General features: G+C 40.4%; 1 pseudogene; it reads left to right on the plus strand.

The window, feature by feature from the left end:
- Window positions 1–17,351: 17,351 nt before the first annotated feature.
- Window positions 17,352–18,860, plus strand: LOC118857900 (annotated as a pseudogene).
- Window positions 18,861–23,022: the final 4,162 nt, after the last annotated feature.

Genomic DNA, 23,022 nt, shown 5'->3' on the forward strand with positions numbered 1-23,022 from the left:
AAAAAGGATGAGGACAGAGAAAAAGTCATTAGATCTGGCAATTAAGAGATCATTGATAACTTTGGAGAGAGCACATTTAGTTGAATAGTAAGATTGAAAGCTAGATTGTAGAGTTAAGAAGAGATTAAGAATAAAGAAAGTGGAGGCACTGATTGTAGAAAGCCTTCTCAAAGAGTTTAATCCCAAAAAGAATATGAGATGAGATATGAGATGATAGCTATTTGGATCATTAGGGTTTTTTTAACCATGACAAGGGAATTTTTGTAGGCAGTAGTGAAGATTACAGTAGACAAGGAGAAATTGAAGATAGGTGAGATAGTGGGGATAATAAAGGAGTATAATATACTAGGAAAGATGGGATGGTTTGGTATTACATGTGCATGTGAATGGGGTTTTCTTGGCAAGGACAAGGGTACCTTTCCATGTGAGTCAGAGGTGAAGGCAGAGATAGTGGCAAAAGGTATTCGGGAGATGTGAAATGATGGAAAATGATGTGAAATGAAGGAAAAAGATGAATATCTTGAGGCAGTGAGGATTCAAATGCAATTATTTAACACAAATTTGTAGTGGATCAAGTCAGCATGATTTAATGATTTTTGTCTGGGAGAATTCTTTTAGCAATAGGTGAAGAACAAAGAGTAATCCAAGAGTGAGGCTTGGCAATTCATGATCAACAATAGGATATTGTAGCAAAGTAATCAAGAGAAGAAGGCAGTATAGAGTTGAATTGCTTCATTGAATGATCATGATATGGAAGGAAGGAGAGTGTAGCCAGTGCAGGAATGATGGCTTGGGAAAAGATAAACAACTAAGGACTTGAGATATTGGAAGTCACAGTGAGGACAAAGAACAGAGTTTGGAGTTGCAAGGCAGAGAGAGAGGTCAAATGACAACAGCTTTTATGATCAGATACTGGAATTTCAGAGTTCATGAACATGGAAGTGGTAATTTGTGGGTGATGGAATGATCAAGGGTATGATTATCTCTATGTGTAGCTGAGGGAGATTGGAAGAATCATGAGAAATGAATAACTTGAGGAATTGTGAGGTTAGGGTGTTTGAGGGCATTTAAGGTCCCCTAGTTGGTTGCCTGTTGTCCTTCATGCTCAAAGAGGACCAAAATGACATTGTTATGCTGGAGTCAAGGTACAGAGTGTCCAGCTCTGGCTGTCAGAAGTATCAAATGGCTCTACCACAGGTCAACCGCAAAGAGTCCGTATGAACATTTGGAGTGGAGACGTCTCCAAATTTGTCATTTCATGTTTCTTTTGAGCTACTGCAATTCCTCTTTGCTCATAGGGCACAATGCCCTCTTTTATGCAGGCACATGATGCTGGGTGGTCCTGTGCCAGTGTCTCCCATGTCTCACATCAACTCCAGAGTTCTTCAGAGAGATGTTGAGAGTGTCCTTTGTATTGCTTCTTCTGACCTCTGTGTGAGTGTTTACCTTGTGTGAGTTTTCTGCAAAATAGTCTTTTAGGCAAATAAATGTTTGACATCTGGACAACATGGCTAGCCCATTGGAGTTGTGCTCTTCAGCAGTAGAGTTTGAATGTTTGGCAGTTCAGCTCAAGAAAAGATCCAAGTGTCCAGTACCTTCTCTTGTCAGGTGATCCTCAAAATCTTCCTAAAACAATTCAAATGGAAGCAATTCAGTTTCCTGGCATGGCACTAGTAGACAGTCCAGGTTTCACAGGCATGCAATAATGAGGTCAACACAATGGCTTTGTAGACTTTCAGTTTGGTAGAGAGTCTAATACCTCCCCAACACTTTCCTTTGGAGCCTCCCAAACATTGTTAGCTCTGGCAATGTGTGTGTCCATCCTATCTTCTACGTGTACATCCCTGGAAAATATACTACCAAGGTAAGTGAACTTATCCACAACATTAAAAATTCCTCCATTTGCTGTAAACAGTGATTCCATGTATGGATAGTATGGTGCTAGTTCTCTGGTAAAGAATCTCTGTTTTCTTGAAATTAATTGTCAGGCCAAAATTAGCATAGGTGGCAGAGAATTGATCAATACTCTGTTGCATGTCAACCTTCCAGGCTGCATTGAGCGCAAAATCATCTGTGAACAAAAAGTTGCAAACCAACTCTCCCCATGTTAGTCTTGGTTTTGTAGCCTTTTTGAATTAAATAATTTACTACTAGTGTGGTAATTGGCAACAATGCTGTTTTTGTCCTCATTGAAGGTATCCTACAACATCACTGAAAATATTAAGCTAAAAAGTTTGGGAGCAAGCACACAGCCCTGCATCACTCCATCAGTGACTGGGAAAGCAAGAGAGCATCATCCATCATCCAGAATCCATGCAAGCATGCCATCATTGAACTGGCATACAGTACTAATGAACTTCTGCAGGTAACCAAATTTTGCTGTGACTTCTCACAAGCCTTCATGACTGACAGTATCAGAAACCTTGGTCAGATCAACAAACATTGAATACAGACCTCTGTTTTGCTCCCAGCATTTTTCCTGGAGTTGTTTCATAGCAATGTTAACTGTTCCTCAGCTCTTTCAAAAGCCTCATTGGCTCTTGGGTAGGATGTCCATCTTCCAGGTGAAGGGTCAGCTTCCTAAGGAAGCCTCTGGCAAGAATCTTGCTTGAGGAGAGGATTCTGGGAAGCTGGTAGAGTAGGTCAGACAATTTCAAGTTCTCATTTCCTCCACAAAAGAGATAACACAGCTCCTCAGCTGTGTAGAGCACTAAAAATAAACAAGAGAAAGGGCAGAACAGGGGTGTCCTGGGACAATCAGAGAACAAGAATTCTTGGAGAGGTTTGGTCCCTGTGCAGAGTAAACACCTCCAGGCTAGGAAACACTTAACAAGCAAGCAGCAAGCCCTGGGGTTAGCCAGGTTGGGAGGTTGCCTCAGCCCTAGCCACTAGGACAGTGAAGGGAGTTGGGCATCTGAGCCTGGGAAAATCAAGGGAAGCTCTGCTGACAAGGAATGTCAGACCTAGCTCTACTAGCTGGCAAGAAGGAACCAGCACACACTGGGTGAGTGCAGAAGCAGTGGGGTGGGGACACCACTGGCTGTGTGCACTTATAGGAGGCTGGAGGTTTTGGGATCAAGGTCAGAGATGAGAACTGAAGGAGGATCTGAGGCCAGAGGCATTACCCCACCCCCTATACCCTAGAACTAGAATCCGACCATAGAGAGCTACTAAGGGAATAGAGAAGACTAGGGTTTGTCTTAACGGGAGGATAGTGAAGCAGAGAAACTCTCCTACCCAAAGAGTAATGTCATAAAGTTCCAAGAAATAATAAAACAAAAGAAGAGAATGTGAAGTATCTCATAAGAAAAACAACTGATCTAGAGAACAGGTCTAAAAGAGAAAGCATAATAATTGGACTACTTGAAAGCTATGATCAAAAAAAGAATTTTGATACAATAAATAAAGAAAATTGTTCTGAAACATTAGAACAAGAGGAGAAAGAAGAAATAGAAAAAAATCCACTGATCACCACCTGAAAGAGATTCTATGAGGAAAACCTCAAGGAATGTTATGGTTAAATTCTGAAACCCCAGTTCAAGGATAAAATATTACCAGCAACAAGAAAAAAAATGTACACATGGCGATGCCACAATTAGAGTCACACAAGACCTAACAGTGGCAACACTAAAGGTCTTGGAGCACTATATATTGAAGAGCAAAAAAAACTGTGCTTCCGGCCAAAAAATCTCATACCCAGGAAAGCTAAGCATAATCCTGAATGGAAAAAATGGATATTTAATGAATTATCAGACTTTCAACACTTTGTTAAAAAAAAAAAACAAAAACAATCCTCAACTTCATAGAAGATTTGACATACAAGAGCCAAAAGAAACATAAGGTACATACCAAAGACTAATTACGAGGGACTTAGTAAGGACAGACTGTTTACCTTTATGTATGTAAAATGTAAAACATATCTAAGATTGTTATTAGCAGTAGTTCATAGGTAGTTCATAAGAAAAATTGGTGTAGACCTGAATATGATATGACTTCAAAAAGTAAAACTGCTCAGGAACAGTTAAAAAGAGTGATTATCTTATACAAATGAGGTGTGAGAGGAAGATCTGACACAGAGCAATTAGATGAGGGAGGAGGGGAATGGGTTCAAGAGGAAACAATACATATACATCTAGAAGAGTATAAAAGTCTTCTAAATTTAGAAAGAAATAAAACGTTAAGAGGATATGGAGGGGGGAGAGGATAAGGGAGGGATCTTTAGAGGGGACAGTGAGGGAATAGGTTAAAGGGGGATATAGAAGGGTGTTTAGATTAATGGGAATGGGAATAAGGGAGGGATCTTTAGAGGGGAAAGTGAATCAATACATCAAAAGGGCATATAAAGGGGTGTTTGGATTGATGGGAATGGGAGGATAAGGAATAAGGATCTTTGGAGGGGAGGTAGATTAGGTAATAGGAGGGCAAGGTAGCAGGTAGAAGTAAAGTAGAGGAATGAAGAGGGATACAAATTAGAGATATGCACAAACATAAAAACAAAGATTGGGAATAGAAACTCTTAGGGAAAGCAGATATTCATATATGTACGTATGTGTGTGTATATATGTGTGTGTATATAGATATAGATATAGATATAGATATAGATATAGATATAGATATAGATATATCTCCATGCTAAATTGTAGCCTCTGGAGGGTAGGAAGGGGGAGGAAGGGGAAAAAAAGAACAAAGTAAAAAGTGTACAGCAGAGAACAAAAGAAAACCTACAAGGAAGCAATGAAAAGATGGACAGCTTTCAACACAGTGCATAGTATTTAACATATAGGCTTTCTTGAAATGGAAATTTGTTGTTATATATTTTTAATCCTCTCTCACATTCTGCTGTGCACATGATATTTTTTCCTCTTCTATTTTCTATTTAAATTTTAATATTTAATATTGAGAGAGGGAGAAAGGGAGAGATAGAATGGGGTAAACTATGTTGCATAAAACTGGCACGAAAAAGCAGTTCTGTAGGAAGGGAAGAGGGGGCAGGTGAGGGGGAATGAGTAAATCTTGCTCTCTTCAGATTTGACTTGAGGAGGGAATAACATACACACTCAATTGAGTATCCTACCCCACAGGAAAGAAGGAGGAAGGAGATAAAAAAGGGGGGATGATAGAAGGGACAGCAGATAGGGGGAGGAGGTAATCAAAAGCAAACACTTTTAAAAAGGGACAGGGTCAGGGGAGAAAATTGAATAAAGGGGGATAGGATAGGAAGGAGCAAAATATAGTTAGTCTTTCATAACATGAGTATTGTGGAAGGGTTTTACATAATGATACTCATGTGGCCTAGGTTGAATTGCTTGCCTTTTTAGGGAGGATGGGTGGGGAGGGAAGAGGGGAGAGAATTTGGAACTCAAAGTTTTAAAAACAGATGTTCAAAAAAAAGTTTTTGCATGCAACTAGGAAATAAGATATACAGGCATTGGGGCATAGAAATCTATCTTGCCTTTCAAGAAAGGAAGGGAAAAGGGGATGGGAGGGGAGTGGGGTGACAGAAGGGAGGGGTGAGTGGGGAATGGGGCAATCAGAATACATGCCATCTTGGAGTGGGGGGGAGGGTAGAAATGGGGAGAAAATTTGTAATTCAAACTCTTGCAAAAATCAATGGTGAAAGCTAAAAATCTTAAATAAATAAATAATTAAAAAACAACAAAAGAATAAAAACAACAAAAAATGAAAAAAATAAATTTTAATATTCAAGTTTGTAATACGTTTCTTTTTCTTTTCATATGGTGTATCTAACTTTTAGTATTCAAGTCTAAAATAAAAAAGAATTAAAAAAAAGAATCTTGCTAGCAATGACTGAGAGACCCACCTTTGATTGTCACAGGATAATCTGTTTTGTTTTTTTTTTTACCATTATAGAGATGGAAAATGGAGGCCATCCTTGAATTCCTTGAACTTCCTCTTGTCATACAACCTGGAAGATCAGTAAGCTTTTGTATAAACAATGGACCCTTTCCTTTGTAAATTCCATCTGGAATAGAACCAGCATCAGGTGCTTTGTTACATGAGAAGAACCTAATGGCATTCAAAACCTCTTTTTGGTTGGTTGTTTGACTAGAGAGGGATTGACGTCAACCTGAGCTATATGGTCAATGGCTTCAGCATTAGTTGATGATGGTGTGTTGAGAACACTATGAAATTGTTCAGTCCGTCTCTGCCGGATCATGTCTTTATCACTAATCAATGAGGCTCCATCGGTGCTGAGTAGTTGAGAGGTACCATATGTCTTTGGCCTATAAATAACCTTCTGGGCATCTTAAAAATGCTTTGGATTGTTACTATTGATGTAAAACTGAATTTCATCTGCCTTCTTACTGAGCCAAGAAGCCTGTATCTTTCTAAGCTTTTCTTGTACTATACTTTTGATGGAGTCAAATGCTACTTTCTTAGAAACAGACAAACTATCCTGCTGGTAAACCCTGTGGAATTCTCAATTTCCATTTAGCAGCTTCTGAATTTCCCCACCATTTTCATCATCAGTCACGATGTTTGCAAGTATTATGGCCCAGATGAGTAAATGCAGTGCTGTGCACCAAGTCTTTGAAAGCTGCTCACTCCTTTTCTGCTCCACTGTTGCCAGCCACATGCGTGTTGGTTCAGCTTTCCCTCCAACAAACTCTTCATGGACAGAGAAGCACTCTAATCTGTTGACATCAAGTCTTCTGTTGTCTCACCTTGGGGATTCTGCTTTTATTGAAAAAGCTATGATAAGTCCAGCACTCCATGACACATATCACCTTTGTCACTCTCACATCCTGTCTGCCTCTAATCTATTAAATTCCAATGTTTGCTGTGAGGGTGCATCCACAGAATTTTATTGCATTTAGGTAAATAGAAGACAATATTGGTGATGAAAAGGTCATGAGATGCACATCTTCAGTAGAAAGTGACCACTGCTGTTTCTGACCTCTATTCCACCCAAGGACTCTTTGGCATATCTGATAGTGTCTCTGTCATTAAAGTCACTCAGAATTATAAGCTTGTCCTCTTTCAGCACATTGATGGTGAGGGTCTCCAGGTCTTCATATAATTTTTCTTTGACCTCATCAGGATTTGTCATGGTAGGAGCATACACATTGATGATGTTGGTGTGGCATTTTCCTGCAAGGGGCAATTGCATTGTCATGAGTCTGTTTATCACTCCTTTTGGGAGGCATACAAGTTTGTTGACTAGATTGATTTTCATTGCAAAACCTACAGCAACTTCACAGTGCTCCCTTTCACTGTGGTTGATGGGGTGCTTGTGCTTGGACCCTAATTCTAGCATCACACTTCCCCTTTGCCTCTGCTTGGGTGTCTGTGCCTGAACTCCAGTTCTAAAATCACATCTCTCCCTAGCTTCAAAGTATTGGCCCTAGCAGTCTCTCTCTCTAGCAAAAGCGCAGTATGCCCCAACTAACTTATCTCTGCTTCTTCTTCAGTAAGCAGCTATGCCCAATTATAGATTGATTCAGGATGCTAATAACTGACTATACATTGAGTCTAACACACATCCTAGACATAGTCAAATGTATACTCCCTTCCATTAATCTTGTCTAGCAAGACATGTGATGGAGTCCGCCTGGATATTCCCAGTCAGCCATGAACTTTTGGTGACTTAATGATGTTTCACAGTCCAAACCACACCCCCTCCTAGCTCTGCCTTGGGCTATTTCCCAGTGAACTCTGGGTAAGATACCTGCACAATAGATTCAAAAAGTGCATGTTCCTTTAAGAGCTGACCACTCCTTAACCACTCCCTAATCCCACCCCAAAACACCTAATTGACAACTTTCACCCCTAAATCTTGTAGTTAAACTTTCCCTGTAGCCCTGTATGGTTGCAGGTTCCCTAAGAAGTCTTGCCTTCTGAAAAGCATAATAAATCTTTGCCCCCTTGACTTAAAGAATGCTTGGGTCTGCGCATTCATTCCAGGTGACCTGGGAACTTTGGTTTGGGATTCCTACATCCCTGGGGTTCATTTCTCCCTCAACATGGCCACTCCAGAAAAACATGTAGCCAGCTCTGACTTCAGTATACTGACCTTCATTTGCCAGCCTTGTTTCACTCAGAGCTGCTATTTGGATGAGATACCTGTTGATTTCTCTCAAAACAATAGCTGTTCATCTTTCAGGTCTATTGGATTTTGTGTTTATAACCATGTGCACATTGCATGTACCAATGGTGAGTGAAATCATGTTTGCAAAAGTTTTTGTGTATTTTTTTGTGTTTTGACTGCAGGCTAGTATACCCACCTATCACAGGAAGTGGGGCAGGGTTAGGTTAGAGGAAGGAGACAATTCAAAGCTACCTATCACCACAGGACTTCAAGGTAGGTAAAAATTGTGAAATGTTATGAGTGATGTCTTTTGACTCATGCATAAATTGGACTTAAGTGAGGCTGGGTTGCATGATGTCATTGGCCTCATTCTCTCTTCCAGAATTGTTGGAGTCCAATGGCAAGACAAAAGTCAAGATGACTAGCAATGCTTTGGGATGCAGTGAATGACCTTGGTGTCTTTGATGTCTAACCAAGTTCTAAGTGCTACACAGTGCATGTTTTCACCACCTTCATGGCCTGTTGGAACAAATTGTTCACATATGCCTATTCTGCCAAAGAAGTCTTCATATGCTTTGGATAGGCAACCCCACCCCCCCAACTCACCAATGGGTTTGAGTCCCCTCACTTACCCTCAGTCTGGTTTAGCCCATCTAATGAAACACTTTGCCAGGGTGTTGCTGCTGCACATGCTGCAGCTTTTTGGAGCCACAGGTGAGAATTGGGTGGCAAGTAGATACCAATGGTGAAAAGTAACCCTGAAAAGGGCTCAGCAGTCCTCATACCAAAGGTCTTAGTCTTTCCTAAAGACCCTTATATCCCAAAGTCTCCTAGGGTGAAGACAGGAGCATATGGGTAGTGCAGTGAATAGAGCACTGGACTTATTGTCAGGAAAATCTGAGTTCAAACATGGCCTCAGACATTTACTAATTGTATGACCATGGGCAAGTCATTTAATGCTTATTTGCCTCAGTTCTTCATCTGTAAAATGGGGACTGGAGAAGGAAGTGGCAAACTGCTTCGATATCTTTGGTAAGAAAAGTCAGACATGACTGAGTGACTCAGCAACAGCAGCAGCATGAGGACAATATTTGAGAAGGAGAGAAAGACAATGAGCCATGCACTGAACTCATTCAAGAAAGAAGAAGAGTGATCTAGAGGTTATTATATAGCAGTCATCAGAATTTTGACTGTGCCATGTATTAAGTGAACCTCATAGGAAGACAGGTTACTGAGTGATTTTGGTGAAGAAAGAACCTGGGAGTGGCAATGGGGAGCAAAGGGTATCCCAATTCCCCCACCTTGGCAGTGAGTCAGAGGGAATGAGTAAAAAAATACAACCAGTACTGAAAAAAGTACCCAGAGAAGCAGTGTCATCAAGACTGAGACAGATCTCAGTGAAAGCCAGAATATAAATGGCATGGCAGAGGAAAAGATTTAAGATGAAAGCAAGTTTGCTACCTAAGGAGAAAGCATTTCAGAAAGCACCATGGAAGGGGTGGGAGACTTTAAAGTGGGACACTGAAGGGGTTAGGTGGTGGGAGAGGGCAAGGGCTATGAGGGATGGAGAATGGAGTTTGAATAATGACAGCTGAGGGTTCAGCATCACTGGGATGGGGAGGGTATGATCAGGTGGGAGTTTGCAAATCATTGACAAATGAGTTCAGATATGTTATTGACTTTGCTTGGGCTTTAGTCTCAAGGTGGAGTCCTCTTAGGGTGCTAGGTAACTGAGGCGGGGAAACCAATGGTGGGGGGAAGCTGATGGAATGGAGTTTCTCTCCTATCCATGCAGGCAAGCCAGGCCAGGAGGAGGGAGAAGGAAAGAATGGCATCTCTCTGTCCCCAGCCTGTAGGACCACACAAATGGGAAGAGGAATACCTGGGAGGCCAGGTACACTCTCTGTCCCCCAGCAGGCAAGAAGATGCTCAGAAGACTGGCACATGATGAAATGGCATCTCTCTGATTCCTTACAGACAGGAAGAGGTCAGATTAGGAAAGTAGCATGAGATGGAACAGCATGTCTCCAATCCCCTATGAGCAGGAATAGGCTAACCCATGAAACTGGCAAGCAGTGCATCTTTCTGTGTCCCTCACTGACTCACTTTCTTTGTCTTGCATTATTTATTCACAAATATTTGGACTTGTTTAGATGATCTGAAGGACATCTTCCCTTCTGATTAATCTGCCTGTGTGCAAGGCTTTTAAATGAATTTTTTCCTCCTGAGATCTTTGGTAATTTCAGTGGGTTTTTTTCTTATGTTTCCCTGTCATTCACTTTCTGACTCCTTTCCCTTTGATGGTGGTTTCCCCAGGGACTAGATTTTAAAAGCTACCTCAGCCTCTTCCTATGCTGAGGAATTCACTTTCCAACAGCCTCAATCTCTGCCCCAAGTGACTACTAAGGCAATAAAACTGGCCTCAGCTGGATGCAAGTCCCTTTTTTAGGCTTGAATGAGCCACATATACACCCACACTGGTGATACACCCATACTGGTGACCCACCTTTTGAAGGTGAACCCTCTTTTCCTTAGTTCTCTGGCTGAGCCCTGCTCTGTGCCACAACAAGCACACTACTGCCCCAGGCAAAGCAAGCTTCTAGCTTTTGTTTACTTTTACCTCCTACATACAGAGTTGAGAGGGGGACAAAATTGAGGCTTGTTGCTTCAGAACAGTAATATGAGGGGAGTGGTAGAGGGGTAGGTAGTTAACTGGTGGAGATTGTAGCAGCAGCAAGAGAATTGCTAAGTGGTTTTCAGAGCCTTTTCCTCTTGGGCTTATAGGCTTAACATTTTTTGAAGGCACCAGGGAGTGTGATGATTCAATCGCTATCTTCCTCTCTAAATCTATTCAAGGAGAAATCCATCAAATTCTTAAAGTTATAACCATTTTACTTTTCTAATTTTTAACACTTCTGTTATCTGCCCTTTATTTTCTATGTTTACATAAACTAAACTGGGACAGGGGAAGGGAACAAAATCCTCCCTCTTTCTTCTTTCCCTTCCCCCTATAAAGGGAATTCTGGTTTCAGCAGAGATGAAAGGTTCACCTCTAAGCACTGCTCATTGGATCTTATTCCTGAAGGATTGCTTTGATGGATTGCACAATCAAAGAATTTACAAAACAGGCCTATTTTTAGTTTTGAAATATTGACCAGCTAGGCAAATGTATCTCCTTAATTATCTTCAAAGAGGTTTGTGGACTTTCCTGCTAAGGTAAATACAAATTAATTTTATTTATGTGGCTCTGACAAGTAAGGTAAATACGCGAAGATTCTGGGCAAAACAATTGCCTAATTCCTAGGAATAGAGCTGAACCTCAGGAACACTATGAAGTAGATAGATTTTATCTTTGAAGTCCCCAATCTTCCCTTTCTGCATTCTTTGCCCATTCTTCTTACTACTTCACTGTCATTCCTTCAATTGCCCAACAAAATCTCCCCTTAGGAAATGATGTGATAGCACTTTACAGAAAAAAAATCTTTGTTACTTAGCTGGGCATTCACAGCTCTCCACAATCTAGCCCAGACCAACCATCCCAACCTTATCACTCAGTACTGAACTTTTTGCTTCAGCCAATCTGTCTCACCCATATTCCAAGAGATCATGCTTATTCTTGTTTTTGCTCACATGTTATTCCTCCTGTCTTCCCCTTTGTTTTTCTAAGTCATAGTATTATAGAAATTAGAGCTCTAAGGGACATTAGAGAATATCTGGTCCAATCCCTTATTTTTCAGATGAAGAAACATAGTTCTTAAGAGTTTAACTGATGTGGACAAGGTCACAAAATAGTAAATAGCTCCTGTGGGATTCAGGTCCTCTAACAATAACTACATATTTTTAATTATGGATGAATTTCTGGGAAGATGAAGGGGTGGGATATTTGGGGAAGCCTAGGAGACATATATATATATATTTTTAAATTATTTAGAAAAATCCAAATATGGCATCCTTTCAGCATCCTCTTCCCTCAAGGGAGTGATTTTTCTTTCAAATATGCCTTTCCAAGAATGGCTATTTGCAGTTCAGATATGAAGCTATGATTATTCACATTTTCCCTCACAATATGTGCTTTCATCAGCTTGTGGTTCGTTTCTATGAGTATTCATGTGATGTAGCCAGATGCGACTCTGGGTAGCTGTTAAGTAGCTCCCCAATTTTGAAAAACCCAGATGTTGGTGCTTCTCTCTCTGATAGCTATGTATGTATTTCTTTTGGTCAGACAGTTGTAAGCTCTGTCTGTTGGACTTTGCTGTTTGTATTTGCTCTGTTCATATAATTTCTGCTTGTAATTTCTGTTTGTATTTTCTCTGAAGTTCAGGGTGCTGACTTTTCCCCTGAATGATATCCATATCTATATCTATATCCATATATATATATATATATATTATATATATATGTTTGATTAAAGTAAGATTGTTGACCCCTTTAAAGTTGCTTTCCTTTAGAAAAGCAGATCAAAGAACCTGTGCTAGCAGCCCTCCTGTGTACTGGTGTTGTTGGTCTTACACCCCCACAGCAGCTGCAAGTAACATTGTTGTTACAATAAGACAGAGTGAAGGAGCTCTTCCATGGAAGCAAGATAACTCAGCTCAATCTCATTGGAAGGGGAAACTCCCCCCCCCCAAGTCTCTAGAGTAGAAAGCTGGCTATAAGGACATGATGGAGATTGTCATCTCTTCTCATGTCTTCCAGATTCTTTTTCCTTCAGCAATCTGAAGTGGGATTGGCCTTTTCCATTTTCTCTCTTGAAGGTGGAAGCCAGAATAACTGAAGCAACTCATTGCTTGAAGAGTCCCAAAAAGGACTGGCCAAGATTGGAGCTCTCTTCTTGCCTCTCACCAACTGCATGATAGACATGGCCAACAATAAGGAGAGAGTCCCATACCAATAGGTTTTGAGACAAGGGTTACATAAATAACCTTTTTTTACCCAAATAATTTTGATTATTATTGTTTCATAATATAGTCTAAAATCTGGTGCTATGAGGGCATCTAGGTGGTACACTGGATGGAGTGCCAGGCCTGAAGTCAAGAAGATTCATCGTTTTTTTTTTAATCGAATCAGGCCCCCAACACTTAGTACCTGTGTGACTGTGGGCAAGTCACTTAACCTCGTTTGCCTCAGTTCCTTCTTTATAAAATGAATTGGAGAAGGAAATGACAAGCCACTCCAGTATCTTTTTTTTTATTCTTTTTTTATATTTAATATATTTAGTTTTCAGCATTGATTTTCACAAGCATTTGAATCACAAATTTTCTCCCCATTTCTACCCTCCCCCCACTCCAAGATGGCGTATATTCTTGTTGCCCTGTTCCCCAGTCAGCCCTCCCTTCTGTCACCCCACTCCCCTCCCATCCCTTTTTCCCTTCCTTTCTTGTAGGGCAAGATAAATTTCTACACCCCATTGCCTGTGTATCTTATTTTCTAGCTGCATGCAAAAACTTTTTTTTGTTGTTTTTGAAGATCTGTTTTTAAAACTTTGAGTTCCAAATTCTCTCCCCTCTTCCCTTCCCACCCACCCTCCCTAAGAAGTCAAGCAATTCAACATAGACCACATGTGTATCATTATGTATAACCCTTCCACAATACTCATGTTGTGAAAGAGATTATATTTTGTTCCTTCCTAACCTATCCCCCTTCATTGAATTTTATCCCTTGACCCTGTCCGCTTTCCAAACTGTTTGTTTTTGATTACCTCCACCCCCATCTGCCCTCCCTTCTATTACCCCCCCCCCCTTTTTTATCTTCTTCCTCCTTTTTCCTGTGGGGTAAGATACCCAATTGAGTATGTATGGTATTCCCTCCTCAGGTCAAATCTGATGAGAGCAAGATTCACTCATTCCCCTTCACCTGCCTTCTTTTCTCTTCCTACAGAACTGCTTTTCCTTGCCACTTTTATGCAAGATAATTTACCCCATTCTATCTCTCCCTATCTCCCTCTCTCGATATATTCCTCTCTCATCTCTTAATTTGATTTTATTTCTTTTAGATGTCTTCCCTTCATCTTCAACTCACCCTGTGCCCGCTCTCTCTCTCTCTCTCTCTCTCTCTCTCTCTCTCTCTCTCTCTCTCTCTCCCCCCCCTCTCTCTCTCTCTCATATATACATACATACACACTTACATATACATATATATATCCATAAACATATATATGCATATTCCCTTCAGCTACCCTAATACTGAGGTCTCATGAATCATACCCATCATCTTTCCATGTAGAAATATAAAAAAAAGGGGCAGCTAGGTGGCGCAGTCAGTAGAGTACCGGCCCTGGAGTCAGGAGGACCTGAGTTCAAAGCCAGCTTCAGACACTTGACACAGTTACTAGTTGTGTGACCTTGGGCAAGTCACTTAACGCCAATTGCCCTGCCAAAAAGCCAAAAAAAAAAGGAATGTAAAAAAAACAGTTCAACTTTAGTAAGTCCCTTGCAATTTCTTTTTCTTGATTACCTTCTCATGCTTCTCTTGATTCCTGTGTTTGAAAGTCAAATTTTCCATTCAGCTCTGGTCTTTTCACTGAGAAAGCTTGAAAGTCCTCTATTTTATTGAAACTCCATATTTTGCCTTGGAACATGATACTCAGTTTTGCTGGGTAGGTGATTCTTGGTTTTAATCCTAGCTCCATTGACTTCCGGAATATCATATTCCAAGCCCTTCGATCCTTTAATGTAGAGCCTGCTAGATCTTGTGTTATCCTGATTGTGTTTCCACAATACTCAAATTGTTTCTTTCTGGCTGTTTGCAGTATTTTCTCCTTGATCTGGGAGCTCTGGAATTTGGTGACAATATTCCTAGGAGTTTTCTTTTGGGGATCTTTTTGAGGAGGTGATTGGTGGATTCTTTCCATTTCTATTTTGCCCTGTGGCTCTAGAATATCAGGGAAGTTCTCCTTGATAATTTCTTGAAAGATGATATCTAGACTCTTTTTTTGATCATGGCTTTCAGGTAGTCCAATAATTTTCAAATTATCTCTCCTGGATCTATTTTCCAGATCAGTGGTTTTTCCAATGAGATATTTCACATTGTCTTCCACTTTTTCATTCCTTTGGTTCTGTTTTATAATATCTTGATTTCTCATAAAGTCACTAGCTTCCACTTGCTCCAATCTAATTTTTAAGGTAGTATTTTCTTCAGTGGTCTTTTGGACCTCCTTTTCCATTTGACTAATTCTGCCTTTCAAGGCATTCTTCTCCTCACTGGCTTTTTGGAGCACTTTTGCCACTTGAGTTAGTCTATTTTTTAAGGTGTTGTTTTCTTCAATATTTTTTCAGTATTTTTTTGAGTCTCCTTTAGCAAGTCATTGACTTGTTTTTCATGGTTTTCTTGCATTCTTCTCATTTCTCTTCCCAATTTTTCCTCTACTTCTCTAACTTGCTTTTCCAAATCCTTTTTGAGCTCTTCCATGGCCTGAGACCAGTTCATGTTTTTCTTGGAGGCTTTTGGTGGAGGTTCTTTGACTTTGTTGACATCTTCAGGCTGTATGTTTTGGTCTTCTTTGTCACCAAAGAAAGATTCCAAAGTCTGAGACTTCGCTGCCTGGCCATGTTCCCAGCCAACTAACTTGACCCTTGAGTTTTTCAGCGGGATATGACTGCTTGTAGAGTTAAGAGAACTATGCTCCACGCTTGGGGAGATGTGCCAGTTCTGCCACACCAGCACTCCTCCTTCCCCAAGAACCCCCAACCCAGACTGGACTTAGATCTTCAGCAGGCTGTGCACTCCTGCTGTGATCCGCCACTTAATTCCTCCCACCAGGTGGGCCTGGGGCCAGAAGCAACTACAGCTGTAGTTCTGTAGCTGCCCCACCTCTGCTGCCCCCGGGCTGGTAGCCGAACCGCAAACTCCTTCCACTCCCACAGCTTTTCCCACTAACTTTCTCTGTTGTCTTTGGTGTTTGTGGATTGAGAAGTCTGGTAACTGCTGCAGCTCACTGATTCAGGGCGCTAGGGCATGCTGAACCCAGCTCCTGGTCTGATTGGTCCTTGCCACTCACGCTGGGCTCTGCTCCGCTCTGCTCCCAGCTCCGTATGGGATAGACCTTACCCAGACACCATCCAGGCTGTCCTGGGCTTGAGCCCTGCTTCTCTCTGCTATTTTGTGGGTTCTGCAGTTCTAGAATTGGTTCAGAGCCATTTTTATAGGTTTTTGGAGGGACTTGGCAGGGAGCTCATGCTAGTCCCTGCTTTCCAGTCACCATCTTGGCTCCACCCCCATGCCACTCCAGTATCTTTGCCAAGAAAAACCCCAAATGAAGTCACAAACATGATTGTACAACAGCAATGCTATGACACCTGCTTTCATTAGTACTTTTTCTCATTTGCCTAGTTTCTAGACATTTTGTTTTTAGAAAGAACTTGTATATAGTTTTACATTGTTCTATTGGCACAGCTCAACCATGAGCAGTGAATATCTCTCTAGCTAATTTCAGAGGATGATAGACTTGAAGCTGAAAGGGACCTTAGATGCCATCTAGTCCAATTCCTTAATTTTATGACAAGAAAACTGGGCCCAAGAGACAGAAATCAACTTGATAAGAACATGCTATTCAGTCAGACATGACTCCTTCACTATCTCTCAAAGTCTGTCCAAGTTCATGGTTCATTGTTTCCATGATAGCATCTATCCATCTCATCCTCTGCCATCATCTTTTCTTTTTGCCTTCAATCTTTCCCAACACTAGGACCTTTTCTAATGAGTTTTGTTTTCTCATTATGTGGCTAAAGTATTTATGCTTCAGCTTTAGTATTTGACCAGTGCTCATCTTTCCTTATAGTTCAATTCTCACAGCCATACATTGCTACTGGAAAAACTTTAGCTTTAACCATATGAACCTTTGTTGACAAGATGATGTCTCTGCTTTTTAGTATGCTGTCCAGATTTGCAATAGCTTTCCTTCCACTGAGTATCTTTTAATGTCATGGTTGCAATCACCATCTGCCGTGATCTTTGAGCCCAAGAATACAAAATCAGATGCTGCTTCCACTTCTTCTCTCTCTACTTGACAAGAAGTGATGGGACTAGTCGCCAAGATCTTAGAGGTTTTTTGATGTTAAGCTTCAAGCCAGCTTTTACACTCCCTTCTTTCACCCTCGTCAAGAGGCTTCTTAATTCTTCAATTTCTGCTATCAGAGTGGTAGCAACATTATGATTTGTATAAAGATTCTTTAATGAGGTCGATCTGGGGTAGGAGTGGAGAGTGGACCATAGAGAGCCCTGTTCTATCACCACCACAGACCTAGTCACCATCACACCATGGGGGTGGGGAGGGAGTCTAGGTAGGCTCTAGTCTCCTGCAACAATGAGCAGGTAGATCCCAAAGAGATCATAAAAAGGGTAAAAGACCCACATGAACAAAAATATTCATAGCAGTTCTTTTTGTGGTGGCCAAGAACTGGAAATTGAGGGGATGCCCATCAATGGGAGAATGGCTGAACAAATTATGCTATATGAATGTAATGGAATACTATTGTGCTATAAGAAATGATGAGCAGGTGTGTTTTAGAAAGACCTGGAAAGACTTACATGAACTGATGCTGAGTTAAGTGAGCAGAACCAGCAGAACATGGTAACAGCAACACTGTTTGATGACTAACTTTGATAGACTTAGCTCTTCTCAGCAATACAATGATCTAAGACAATTTCAAAAGACTCATGATGGAAAATGCTATCCACATCCAGAGAAAAGAACTATGGAGTCTGAATGCAGATGAAGCATGCTATTTTTCTCTTCTTTTCTTTCTTTTGATTTTTCCTTTTTGTTCTGATTCTTCTTTCAGAACATGACTAATGTGGAAATAGGTTTAATACAATTTTACATGTATAGCTTATATCACATTGCTTGCTGTTTTGGGGAGGGAGGAGGAGAAGGAGAGAGAAAAAATTTGGAACTCAAAATCTTATAAAAGTGAATGTTGAAAATGAGTAGATAGAGGAGATTCCACTCCTGAAACCCTTCCCAGGCCCTGCTCTCAGCATTGCCTATACCAAGCCCAGCATCACTAGCTGCAGCAGAAGGAGCAGTGGTCTCTGTGGCCTTGCATCAGTGGCAATGACATTGCAACATAGGTTTGGAGAACAGTAAAATGGTTCATTGTAAGAAATGGTTATAGCTTCATCAACAGGAATGACACCAAGAAAGATGTATTTGTACGCCAGACTGCCATGAAGAAAACCCCCTGGGAGTACTTTCACATTGTAAGAGATGAAGAGGCTGTATGGGATTTGATGTTGTAGGAGGAAAGAGTGTGGAGGCAGCTAATGGTATGGGCCCTGGTGGTGTTCCAAGGCAAAGCAATAAATATGCAGCTCATTGCAACTATTACATGCATTATCCACAGAGCAGAGGTCTTCTACAGAACTACTAGAAGAATTATCAGAATAGTGAGAGTAAAGAACAAGAGATTGGACAGTGCTTGAGAAAACCAGTTCCAACAAAGTGGCACCTACTGGAGGAAGCAGTTCCTGCCTTACTACTTGTGGAGACCCTACAAGTGTAGACCACAGTATTCCAACCCCTCTGTGCAGTGAGACATGGAGGATGCTGCCAACCAGGCTGCAGAAGAACAATTAGGCCAGTGAGACAGAATATGTATTGGGATTTAGATCATGATTCCATGGGGAGCTCTCCTTGTCAAAGACATACTAGAGAGGAAGTTAACTAAGAAGACAAAGAGAACCAAGGAAATGAGACTCAGGGTCAGCAGTCATCTCAACATCGGTATTGCCATAACTTTAATTACTGACACAGATTCCCAGAGGATCCTAAACTGGCAAAGAGATAAAAGCAGCACAACCACCCACTAGCTGAGAATATGTTGACTCCAGAGGCTGAGCAGGGTGGAATGGAGTAAATGTCAGTTTACCATCTCTACTATCATTCAATTTAGTTATCATACAAAAAGAAAGACTATGAAATCCCGTAATATGCAATACAAAATAAGATAGGAACAAAAGATTTGGAATGGAAGATCTAAGTGCTTGCTTTTTGCTGTTGACCAGCTAACCAGAACTCTCTGTATTGGCTCTGCATCTTGGAGTTTTAATTTTTTTTAACCTAAAGAAGATTCATTTGGGGAGTGAAAAATGTTTTTTTTTTAAAGCCTGGTTTTCTCAATATACCTTTAAAGGTTTTAAAATTGTTTCATGTCATGTCAAGTTGAGATTTTTAAGAACCTTATTTTAAATTTGTTTAACAGTACACCTGATTTTAAAAAATCCACAAGCTGTAAACCCTTGTTAATAAAAGTTTTAAATTTTTTTTTTAAAAAAAGGTTCTTTAACTCCAAATCTAGCATCTTTTTCACTGCATTCTGCCTTGGTTCTCTGTATTTAATTTTCTCTTTATTTCTCTAAAGAGAATTTTAAAGTTACGTTTATATGAATCTTGCTTGTGCTTTGCTAGGTTAACTCAAATATGTTTTATACATTTTGTAGTTATTTTTAGTGTAATTTCTCTTTTATCATTTCCCCCCGGGACACATGATTTTGTGTATATATTTTATATCATGTTACTTTACTAAGGCTATTATCTCAATTAGTTTTTTTGTTGATGCTCTGGGGTTATCTAACATTGAAAAAAATTGTTCTGCTTTAGAGACATAAGGCAATTTTACTTACTTCTTAGAAGTCTAGGGGAGAAAATACTCAGCACAGACATAGGCTAAGATCTGTGTAGGAGTTTCTCACAAGTGTGTACAAAGGATGTGAAACTTGAAGAAACCAGTTATTGCTGACAGAAGACCCCTTGCCCCACAGCCCCTGATAAAACCCCTAGAAAGAATGGACTCAGACCTTTTGGTATTTAGCAAATGTCCCTGGGGCTCCGTGACTCCTCCAAGGAATGTCAATAGATAAGATTATCCCACCAAACGATAACCTGTCAGAATCTTTGATGTTAGGGCCTTTGTTCCTGTTCCCCAGGACCACCTTGTGACCTGGCCCGTAAATTTCAAGAGATGATTAACCACTGCATCCTGTTTTTCCTGTATAAATATGGTTCTTTCAGCTCTACTCATGGCCATTCTGATTTGGGTTGAACCCCGAATGATCGCTGGCTAATAAATTCTCCAATTAAAACTTATACTCTGTGATGTATCTTGCTCGCTCTTGGTATAACATAATGGAGGCCCCAATGAGATAGAGGCGGTATTCCGTGTTATTGCCCCGGAGACACCCACAGAATTTCGGGCCTCAACAGGGAGCCTCTGCCCTGATCCACCTTCTCTCACTTCGGAGGGCCGGTGCCTGGGATTTCCTTTCCTAGGACTCTGATGTTGGGTGAGGGTCTCAGAGGATGGGGCCCCCTACTGTATCATCCCTTTTCTGCCTACAGAAAATCCTGGTTTCAGACCTCTAGAAGTAAGATTTCTGTTCTGGGCTAGCCATCTGGTCTCTGTTAACACGATAACCTGAACGCAGGTTCGTGTTCAAAGGGGTGAGTGAGGACAGGATGCTGTCTTCTCACTGCGGGTCGTGTGAGAAAGATTGAAGGCCTCTGTTTATCCCTAAAGAGGAAATCTGGTTTTTCTTTCCTCCGAGGGGACCTGGTTTAGCTTTCAGTTCGACTCACACATTTGGTTCTGTTCTGTGTTCTGTACGTTCTGAATTTGTCTGTGTCCATGTGTCTGTGTCTGAAAAAAGGTGAAATGTCTATATTTTGGTAAAATCTGAAACGCAGGCAGCCAGAGATTTCAGGGGGCTGCAACTAGGGAAACAAAGACTCTTTTCCTTGTGGTTCCTTATCTGGTTAACTTGGAATTACAACGGAAATAGGGTTAAAACTTTTTAGCAGATTCTGGGATTTAATCATTAAAAATTTGGAAATTGATTGGTTGGATTTTGGGAGAGAGAACTCCTGAAACTGTAAAATCACTCCAGGAGCTCACTCTTGCTGAAACACCTCCTCCCAATGCTGATCGCTTATCATTCTCCACTCCCTCCCCACAGTTAAGAGGGAATCTTTTCCCTTAGATTTAAATGCAAAACTATATTTTAATCTCTGTTTGAGCTGTTTCCTGATTTGTAAAGGGAAAATAATAATGATGGTTGTTTATATTTTAGACACAACATTATTATTATCTCTCTCTGATTTAATGTAATTGTTAACTTTTGAAGTGGTTTTTGAATACCAAAAGTAATAAGTTGAAAATTTTCTATATGTGATAATCTGGAAATGCAATTGATGTCATCTGAAATTTATTGTTTCTGTATTTCTAAAATTGCATTGTATTTCTAAAATTCTCTTAAATTGTGAAATTTGAGAAAACCATTGTGTGGTAAGAAATGATATTATAGCAATATATGTGAATTGGGTTTTTAAAGGGATGTGCTAAAATTTGGAACTGTTATATGTGGTTATAACAAGTGAATAATTAATATTACTGATATTTAACCATGAGAACAGACTTTCCATGTCATAAAGTTTTTATTATGAGAATATATCTGGTGGTTTAAAGGTATAGTTTCAAATGATGAGATGAAAGAGAGATTTAGAAATGTGTACACCTAAATTGATAAATGGGTTGTTTCAAGTTTTTAAATGCATAATTATGTTTGGGGCATTGTTACATTTCTAAATTGTGTAATTTGACAAACAGATGTATCAGCAATATTGAAAACATGTGGTTTTATAGACAATAATCTTTTCTTTTACAGTGTTAAGTATTGGGCCTTAGAAATTAAAATGTTACCACTAGTGATTATGAATCCAGATTTGATTTGCTTATCCAACTCAGTTATGATCACTTGACTGGTAATTAATTAGATTCTGTTTGAGTGGGAATAGTTTGTTGATAACTTGGAGGGAAAGTTGAACCAACACACAGTTGGCAACAGTGGAGAAGAAAAGAAGTGGACAGCTTTCAGAGGTTTGGTGTATAGCACTGCATTTGCTCATCGGGGTCAGAACACTCACGAACATCAAGACTGGTTTGATGAAAATGATCTGGAAATTCAGAAGCTGCTAAATAAAAAATGAGAACTTCACAGGGTTTTCCAGCAGGATACTTCATCCATCTCTAAGAAGGCAGCATTTAATTCCATCAAAAGTTAAGTACAAGCAAAGCTTAAAGAGATGCATGATTCTTTGCTGAATAAGAAGCCAGATGAAATTCAGTTTTATGCTGATGGTAACAGTCCAAAGCACTTTTATGATGCTCGGGAGGCTATTTATGGGCTAAAGACTTATGGTCTTTATGGTGCATCTCAACTACTCAGTGCTGATGGAGCCACATTGATTAGTGATAAGGACATGTTCCTAGAGAAATGGGCTGAACACTTCCATAATGTTCTCAACAGACCATCATCAATACTGAAGCCATTGACCATTTACCTCAGTTGAAGTCAATCCCTCCCTAGCTAAAGTTCCAATTGAAGAGGAGGTTTTGAATGCCATTAGGCTCGCTTTGCGTGGCAAAGCACCTTGTGCAGATTCTACTCCAGCTGAGACTGATAGGGTAGGGGCTCCATTGCTCATGCAAAAGCTGACTGAAATTTTCTAGGTTATATGGCAAGAGGAGGCTATTCCCCAGGAGTATGAGGATGCTTCCATTGTCCATTTCTATAATGGTACAGGAAATAGATTGTCCTGTGACAGTCACAGGGGGTGTCTCTCTCTTAGTCATTGCTGGCAAGATTCTTGCCAGAGTCCTCCTTAATAGGCTGATCCTTCACCTGGATGATGTTCCTCTAGCTGAGAGCCAGTGTGGCTTCAGAAAGGTCCAAGGAACAATTGATATGGTGTTTGCTGCTTGACAACTCCAGGAGAAATGCCAGGAGCAGAACAGAGGTCTGTATATGATGTTTGTAGATCTGACCAAGGCCTTTGATACTGTCAGTAATAAGGGCTTACAGAAAATTACATAAAAATTTGGTTGCCTGGAGAAGTTCATCAGCATTGTATATCAGTTTCATGAGGGCATGCTTGCCCAAGTTCTTGATAACGGACAATGCTCTTGTGCTTTCCCAGTCAC

This window comes from Trichosurus vulpecula, chromosome 7 (genome assembly GCF_011100635.1).
Source record: "Trichosurus vulpecula isolate mTriVul1 chromosome 7, mTriVul1.pri, whole genome shotgun sequence".
NCBI classification, from domain to species: domain Eukaryota; kingdom Metazoa; phylum Chordata; class Mammalia; order Diprotodontia; family Phalangeridae; genus Trichosurus; species Trichosurus vulpecula.